Source organism: Malania oleifera, chromosome 6 (assembly GCF_029873635.1).
Source record: "Malania oleifera isolate guangnan ecotype guangnan chromosome 6, ASM2987363v1, whole genome shotgun sequence".
Lineage (NCBI taxonomy): Eukaryota > Viridiplantae > Streptophyta > Magnoliopsida > Santalales > Ximeniaceae > Malania > Malania oleifera.
Genome location: NC_080422.1, coordinates 3786260 through 3795606, shown reverse-complemented (window position 1 = coordinate 3795606; position 9347 = coordinate 3786260).

The window sequence follows — 9347 nt, the reverse complement described above, 5'->3', positions numbered from 1 at the left end:
AATCTGTTGTTAAATCGACGATCAGGCACCACCACGGGGTCCTAGTCGTGATCGTCGTCATTTTGACATGAGTAAAGTTCCAATTGGGGTTTTCTAGGCCCTACTCCAAAATAAGAGTGGGATTTGGGAAATTTGGTAATTTGGCTATATTTAAGGGTATTATTATTTATTTAGAATTTATGGCCCTAGAAAATATTAAAATAATTTTTTATTTAGAGTTGATTTAATGGAACTAGGATTTTTATTTCATGGTCCGGGTGAGCGCCGCAAATATCTTTTTGGGGTCCCTGTTGACGTAGTTCAAGAAACCAGGTAAGAGGAAAAATATATATTAAATCATAATTTTTATGAATTTAATGAAAAATAAATTGTGTTATATGTAGGTGTATATGTTTCGGTATGGGTTTAAAATGCCAACTGTTTAAATTATGTTTTTTCAAGTTTAGGGCTGTTTATTAGATACGTATATGCGAAAATGAATTGAAGAAAGTGAAAGTAATTTTCTAGATAATTATGTAAGAAAAGAAATGTATTTCCAGCATATAAATGTTAAATGTGGGTTGACCTTTTTTATAGGAATGTGTATGAATTTTTACTGTTAAATTGTGTGGCATGAGATTCTATGCAAATATATGTTAAATGTATGAGATGCAGGTTAAGTAAAGTATTAAGAATAAAATATGATATGGACAATGTTGCCTGTGTATGTTAATGCAACCATGTAAACAGCTGAAAAATGTTGGGTAAATGTATGACAGCTGAAAAATATTAGGTAAAACAATTGAAAGATGCTGGGTAAAATAGCTGAAATATGCTAGGTATGAAATGAAAAGGGAAATGAAATGAAATGAAAAGGGAAATAATGAAATGGAAATGAAATGTGAAATGAAAACAATGTAAAATGGGAAAGAGTCACTTAAAGTTAAATGAAATGGAATGTTAAACTTATGAACATGAACATATGTGAATGGTTGAGAAATGACAGAAAGAGCAATGTATTATGATAGTAGAAGTATCTATGCTTGTAGAACATGTTACATTTGGGTGAAACAAACTCTTCGTCCGAAGGCTTGCTGAGGAAGGCGAGTGCCCTGGTTGTATCAGGTGTAGCAATAGGCTGCATAACATGCTAGGGTAGAGGGAAACTACTTGTATGGGCGAATAGATTTCCCTATTCTTGGGAGCCTTCGCCAGTAAACTTTTATATGAACTGTGTGAGTACGAGATTAATTTATTACTTGAGGGCTTACTGAGTATGGTGAGTGCCCTGGTATGCTTTAGTTGTGACCTTTGGGTTACCTAATGTATCAGAGTAGAGGAGTGCTACTTGTATGGGCGGGTAATCACCCCTATCCTTGGGTAATCTCGTGGATTAAATCTTTTGCATGTGTTTGATTAGGATCAAAGAATGATTTCAAAAATTATGTTAATGATTTTCAAATGTTAAATATTATATTGTTATATAAACTCATGTTAGCCACACACTATTTTAATATATTGTTTCTTCCTTTACTGAAATATGTCTCATCTGAATATAAATGTATTTTTTTTTCAGGACCTCCTTGAGATCGAACTTAGAGAGCTCGAGGTTTTTATAGCATTATTAAGGAATAGAAAAAGAAAAGGGTATACTTTTATGTTAATTTTTAGATGTATAAATTTATGTTTGAGTTTTCTAAGATAGGAATGGTTGTGAATACTGAATAATGTTTGGAAATATGTATATTTTTTAATACAAGTGGATGATTAATTTATTATAATTGGTGATATATTTAGAAAACTCTAGTATTCTATAATTGGGAGATTATATTTATGTTTTCCGCTGCGTATATGTTGACTATGAATTATCAAGGATTTTATCAGGTATAACGTGCCGGACCCAGGTTTAAGGGTTCAAGGCGTTACATAGGAGATTACAATCAGTCACATTAATAAAAGTTCTCCCAAAACCATTTATAACCTAAAATCAAAATACATTTCTATAGTTAACTATCTTACACTGTACAAGACAATGACCAAGAATCATTATTTACTTTTACTTGTCTAACTCTTTGTCCCACTGAACAAGGAAATCAGAAATTAAAAGTTCTCCCAAAACCATTTATAACCTAAAATCAAAATATATATCTATAGTTAACTATCTTATACTGTGAAAGACAATGACCAAGAATAATTTTCTGGTTTCAAACCTGGATTCAAGTTCTGGTTCGAATCAAGAGATCCGAACCTGAGCTTGGATTTGGTGAATATCAAGGAAATCGAATCCAAAGTCAAGTTTCGGGCATGGGCTTTAGCCAACCTGAGTATAGGTATAATTGAGAACCTAGACACCGGGGAGGCTACCTACATTCAGGATTAATTTGAAATGCACAGGATTTACAGAAATGATGAATAGAGGGGGGAAGTAATTGGATTTCACCTAAGGCCCTTTCTCCCTCAGGCTTCTTCTCCCCTTCATGTGCTTGCCTGGTCTGGGTTCGGGTTATTTGCTTTGAGTGCCTTGCTTCACCTTTTGCTCCTCTGCTTTCTCCATCTTCTTGCTTCTCAGCCCTCAGCTCTCTACAATCTGGTAGAGTATTGCTATCCTCTCCTCCCTTCCTAATTTCTCTCACAATTCTCTCGAGTTTGATAGAGTATTCTTGTGTTCTCCCCTCGATGTCGAGCTACAGTGAGAGACTCCAATTTATAGGGGACCTGGGGGGTCTAATTGGCGCCAAAATGCCCCTCTAATCGAATTCCCCTCCACCTGGCAGGGAATAATTCCCTTTTCTATTATATTAATTTAATTTTTGCATTTTATTTTACTTTGTGAATTTTCTTTTAACAAACTTATCCCTACTCTTGTGCGCAGGTGGCTTGGGAAGTTCCAAGTGGCAAACCGGGAGTGGAGGGCTTTGAGAGATGCTCCCAATGGCACTTGAGGATTGGAGAGCTTGGGATTTTATTTCCTATATTCTTTTTGGCTTTTGTATTTCCCTTGTATGCTGATGTACCCTAGGGTTTTTTTCCTGCAACATGTGTTTGTACCACTAACGTTTATTTCCCTGTATTTTTTGCACTTTTCACTTTCTTTTCATATTCTTTTCAACTGTAGCTTACATATGTTGACGTACCCTTATCCCCTTTTGTAGTGCAACATACATATGTACCCTTCCTTTTTATTTCTTTGTATGCTTGCGTGTATCACTCCCGCATGCGCTCGCCCTTCCTCTACATAATGAAATGTGAGCTTTTAATTCTAACCTTGAGTCCCAATTCACAGTTGACCATCCTGGTAAAAATGACTTTAAGTTTTAAGTAGAGCACCCGGTTTCAAAACTAATTGATTAAATAAGCATTAATATTAAAGACTCGTTCCAAAGCTTTGAAAGGCTCAACTTAAGATCTAAAGATTTGACTTGACATTTTAAAGGACTCAATTTTAAAATAAAAACTTAATTTTGGATTTTAGGGGAAATCAGCTAAAATTTAATAGAATTTATTTTTTAAAAAGAGAGCATAGGACTTATTTCACCAAAATCTAGCTTAATAAAATATTGATTTTGAAATATCGGGACTAAAACTAAGATTACTGGGTTTAGAATCAAAAGGGCTCGAGATTTTTCCAAATCACATCAGGACTCAAACTTGAAATAGAAGGTCTACTTTGAAATAACTAGGACTCCAAAAACAGGACTCAAACTTTGCACAAAACTTGAACGGAAAAGTAGCCGAGACTCTAATTTTGAAAAACAAAAAATTGAAATTGTTAGAGCTCGATTAATAATGAACGGTACTAGGACATGTCTTGTTTCATGATCCTTAAGAAAGGAGATTAATTTTGCAATTAAAATTTGTTCCCAAAATTTGGTTTAACGCTAAAATAAGAAGAATTTTGGACACCATGGGTTTAACGATGAAAATCACTTTTGAAAACCAAGAAACTAACCGACTGTACTTGGTACCAATACCCAATTTTTTGAACTCCAGACTCTTGGTATCGGGGTTATTCAGGGCTTAAAGTCAAATTTTACCACGCCGCGTCTTCTCAAGATTGTCCGGTTAAAATTGGGGTGTCTATAATAAGCATGTTTTAAAGCTCTATTGTACTCCTAGAAAGCCTCTTTGCAAAGGGAGGAGCCAACAACATTGGGCATTATCAAGCTCAATTCTTCCTTGTCTTCTTGGAGAAGGTGCATAACATCACACTTGATGAGATGGTAGGATCACAAGGAGCATACCTGCCTTTAAAAAATGTATATTTCACACTTTCAATACTTGGGGCGTGTTTCTTAACAAGGTGTAGACGTGTCCTAATAGAAATAAGGAATCCTGATAGTTATGGCACTTGGTATAATGAATCTCGAGGGGATATAATAGAGTTAATATACGAGCTCTGTTCATACTAATAGATTATCTATACTCACACTTGAGATATAAGCTTTTATCGTACTCGATAGATGCCCATTCATAAACAAATGAGCTCTGCTTATGCACAATGGATATCAATAGACGGGCTCTACTTATGCTTGATATATGAGTTTTGCTTATATTAATAGACAAAGACAGATAAGCTTTACTTATACTCGACAGATGAGCTCTACTCATATATAATAAATAAGCTCTAATAATATTAGTAGATGAGCTTTGCTCATGACATTTAAAGAAGAGTTTTGCTCGTACTCTGCAAATGAGTCTGTTCATATTTGATGAAAGGGGCATTTGCTCGTATTTGATAGATAAACTCGGAAGCTCGACCACAAGGAGATAGATTTCAACTAGCTCACTAAAAGGCTCATCAAGAAGAGACTTTGGCTTGGTGGAGTCAAAAAAGGTTAGCTCAATGAAATCTATGTCGATTTGATCTTGCTAGGTTTAGATGGCTTTTATTTAACTAATAATATGTTATTCCCAAATACTCTTAAGCCTGAAAATAGTTTTAAGGCTCAAGAGTGGGGGGCGGAAATAAAATAAAATCTATAATAAATGAGACCAAGAGGCATCTTGGTATCAAAAGATGTAAAGTAAGATCTAATTATCAAAGATAAACAAAGAGGGTAATTCCTAACTAAAGGAGCATAAATGAGGGGACATAACCCTCTAAGATCACTCAGGGTCCTAAGAATTGAAGACACTTGGCATTAACTATCAAAAGGAATCTCATTTATAAAAAGGATTCCAGTGAGAGGCAAAGGATCTTCAATCCAACTTTACTGTTGTTATTTCGTTCTCGCTTCCTTCATCTCTAACTTAAGCATCAGATATATTTTCTATAGTACACTCGCAATCGTGTAAGCATTTTTGCTTTTCTATGAGTAATAGAGGTTGCTGACTAATCTTTATGGATTTTGGTGGCAACAATTTTATTTTGGTATATATATATTCTTAATATATTTTGTGTTGAATTGTTCTTCGTATGTTATTGATATACGTGCTAACCATAATTTAATTTTTGAAATGTTAGATAGTAAAATAAAAGACATTGACCTACCATGAGATTTAATAAAAGGACAAGAACCTTCCTTGCGGTTTTAAAAACCCCAAAGATCTCTACTAAAATTTTTGAAATTTTATAAACCTTTCACGAGGTTTGTCAAAAAAAGACACATATCTCCCATTATATTTATATTTGGTAAAAGGATAAATATTTTGAGAGGTATAAGTGTCATAAGAACCAAATATCAGGGAAGTTTTGAAAATTTTAAAATCTCATGAGGAAGTCTGTGAAATTTTCAAACTTTAGGAGAGATCTTTGTCTTTTTACTCAAATTCATAGGAAGTCGGTATTTTTTGTCATGGATAATATTCACATGTTGAATCAAATACTAACCAAGCAAGTTTTGTACATTCTTCATTATTTTACAATACAAACGAAATAAAAATACTTTTATGAAGTACGTTTTTCATTAATGAGAAAAGGGGCACTAACCTTTCTTAAGATATGACAAAAAGATAAGGACCATCATTGAGGTTTCAAAAATCTCACGTACCTTCACTTAAATTTAAAAAATTCCACAAATCTCCCCTCACATTTGATTTTTTAAGACATTTACTATATTGATCTGAAGAATAATGGTATTTAAATAATAAAGAGGGAGGGAAATAGAAACAGAAACAGAAGGAGGCAGCAGACTTTATCGTCGAATGCTTCGCGTTCGTCGACGATGTTGCACTTTGGGATGCAATGGCCCGAGAAAATTTATCAAGTCCTCGTCGATGAACACAGGGGATTCGTTGACGAGGGTACAAGAGGGCCTCGTCGACGAGAAGATACCGAGAGGCTATTTTTCCAAACTCTGAAATTCGTTGACAAGGAGATGGTGTTCGTCGATGAACCTTTTATGTGACCTCGTCGATGAGATGACGTGGCTCGTCGACGAAGGCCAGTGTATAAATAGTGTTAAACTCGGATTTTAAGCAGAATTTTCAGTAAAAACTTTACTTTCTCTCTCTTCTTCAGTTTCTCTCCCTTCTCTCTTCGATTCTGGCCTTGTTAGTTGCCAGATCAATGATCTGAGGCCACCACAATGCTCTTGAGGAAGTTCTCTTCAAGGCTGCAAAAACAGATCGTCGGTGGGACGGAGTTGGATTTCATCCCAGATTCAAGGTAAGGTCTTTTAAGCAAAATTTGTCTTTCTAGCAGTTGTAGGAAATGCAGTAGACATAAAAATAGTGATATTTTGTTATGGGATATATGGTTTTCAGGGTGTTGAGTGGAGAACCCCGTGGGTGTAAGACCCGTCATAATAGGGGATTTTTAGTAGGAATCAGGTAAGGGAATATGCTATGCTAGGCAATTCTAGTATGTTTTCAATATAAATTATAAGTTTTTACCAGATTATTATTCACAACAGAACTTTATACAGTTTATTAATTATGAATAATATGTTTTAAATTATTGTGTGGCTTGAGAATATAGATATAGTACAGAAACATGTTTTACAATATTTTTTAGAGTTATGTTTTACAGAATATACAAACAGTGGATATGTTATATAGTAATTACAAAATACCATGATTATACAGTTTTACTGTTCATTTCAGAAATACAGTTGATACAGATTATCACAGCATCATGGTTAATAGAGTTATTACAGAATCATGGTAAAACAGATAGTTGTATATAAAAATGCATTATATAGTATCAGACCCTGATGAACCATTACAGATACAGTTTACAGAATATGGTACCGTTGCTATATACAGAATAGAGTGCAACCACCTATTTAGATAATACATGGTAAGTAGGTTAATCGTGCCCATGTGTGGACAGACTCCCCATTAAATATGTGTAAGAACCCGAAATATGAAAAATGGGTTTAAATATTAAGAGAGGGGAAAAATTGGAAATTGCCCGGGTCAAAGGGCTATAAAAGGAAATTCTCATTTCTTCCAAACTAAGCAAACTTAGATTTTCTTTCTCTCTCTCTCTCTCTCTAAACCTCTCCTTACTCCTTCTCTCTAGAATTCTTTGCCGATCATTGACGAAATTGGAAAACGAAAGCTACCACGAGGATCGTGGAAAGATTCTCTACAACTTATACGGATCGGAATCTCGTTTTGGAGATTTTCGGGTTTCGGCGTAAAATCGAGGTAAGGCTCGGTTTTCAATTATGATTCGGTAGATTTGTAGGTAATTGTCTTGTGAACATATTCTGTACTGTGATTTGTAGGTTTTAGAACTCGATTCGCTGTTTAGGGACCTTGGAGTTCAGGATTTGCTTACGGGGTTAAGGTAAGGGGAACTATGTTTATATTGTTTATTTTTGAAATCGGACTCGGTGGAACTGTGATCCACGGTCCTGTGTGTGTTTTGGCTACTCATTTGGGGGGATCTAACAAGGAAAAATATGAGTTTTTCATTATTGCAGTTTTGGGGAAAAGGGGGCAACGGGCTGAATCCCGGGTTTTGTTGAAAACCGAGTATATGTGTGATTTATACTATGATATTGGGATAACCGTGCCTTGACTTTGTTTAAACTGTATTTTTTTGGAAAACCATGATTTAGATTACCAAATGAGTGTGGTTTGTTTAGTTATATGAGCATGCATGTGTGTGTGATATGTTGAAATGCTAGTAGGAACGTGGTTCCGAAATTGTCCTAGGTACTGAGAGTGTTCGGCTCTATATCCGAGGGCATGTTATCGCCTGCCATGTAGGCAAGAGTGTCCGGCTCTATATCCGAGGGTGTGTGCCTATTCCAACAGATCAGGCCGAAGGGTGTGGATCCACCAGTTTAGCGCCAGTACGATGCCATGGGAGTCTAGGACTAGCCATGTGCCGGTGGCGCTGTGTTCGCGAGTTGGCTACGGGCCAACGCCATATGTCGTGGGCCAGCTTCGGGCTGAAGAGTGTGATGACACTGAGGATTACTGATCATGTGTATGTATTGTGACGGGGCTGCGTATAAATGACCGCTGTATGTGTGCGTATATGTACTGTGTAAATTAGTACTGAAATTCATTTAACTGCGTATATGTTGTATCATGATAACACTCAAATGCCACACACCGATACAACCTCTGTTCTTCCTTACTGAGAGGTGTCTCACTCCTACTGCACATACATTTTTACAGGCCCTTCGGGTAACCGGAACTAGCGTCCTAGTGTAGGGAGCGTAGTGGCTGGTGTACTGCGTTAGCGCTTGGGTAAGTGCTAGGACTGTAGTTTTGTTGGGTTGCCATTTTGAGTTGTATTTGGGCACCCAGTTTGTACGTTCTGTTAGAGCCATGTTCTGCTCTTGTACAGACTTTTGTATGGTACTGCATATGTTGATATATAATGACTTTTTTCGCTGTGTATATGATTATGATTGGATGTGTTTAGGGTGTCTGGGAACCCCACGGGGTCGAACCCTCATTCTTTGTACTGTATCTGTGATGATTTATATAATACAGGGACAGGTTAGATTATATTTTCACCCTCGGGTCCCATTTCCGGGTTCGGGGCGTGACAATATGGGTTGAGGAGGGTTGATCAGACTAGTGGAGTATAGTGGTTTACCTTGATAGGTCAGCCACGATAGATCCCGCCTACGGGCCGCACAACCCTATCATGAGGGGTTAAATCATGACATACAATTATCCATCTAGGGAAGTTTTCAATTATTATTATGTATGTACAATTTCACAAAAATAGGGAATATACGTATATATATTAAAAGTATTATGTATAGAAACCTAAAATTCATATATGTTAAGCAACATGGTAAAATGTGGTGGTTTATATTACTTGTACTGTATTTGCAGATTCAGTTATACATGATTATATAGAAACAAATTTTAATAGTATTGTAACTTATTTGTCATACACTAACAATAACATATTTCGTCTTACTGAGCGTTGGCTCATCCCATTACTTTAACAT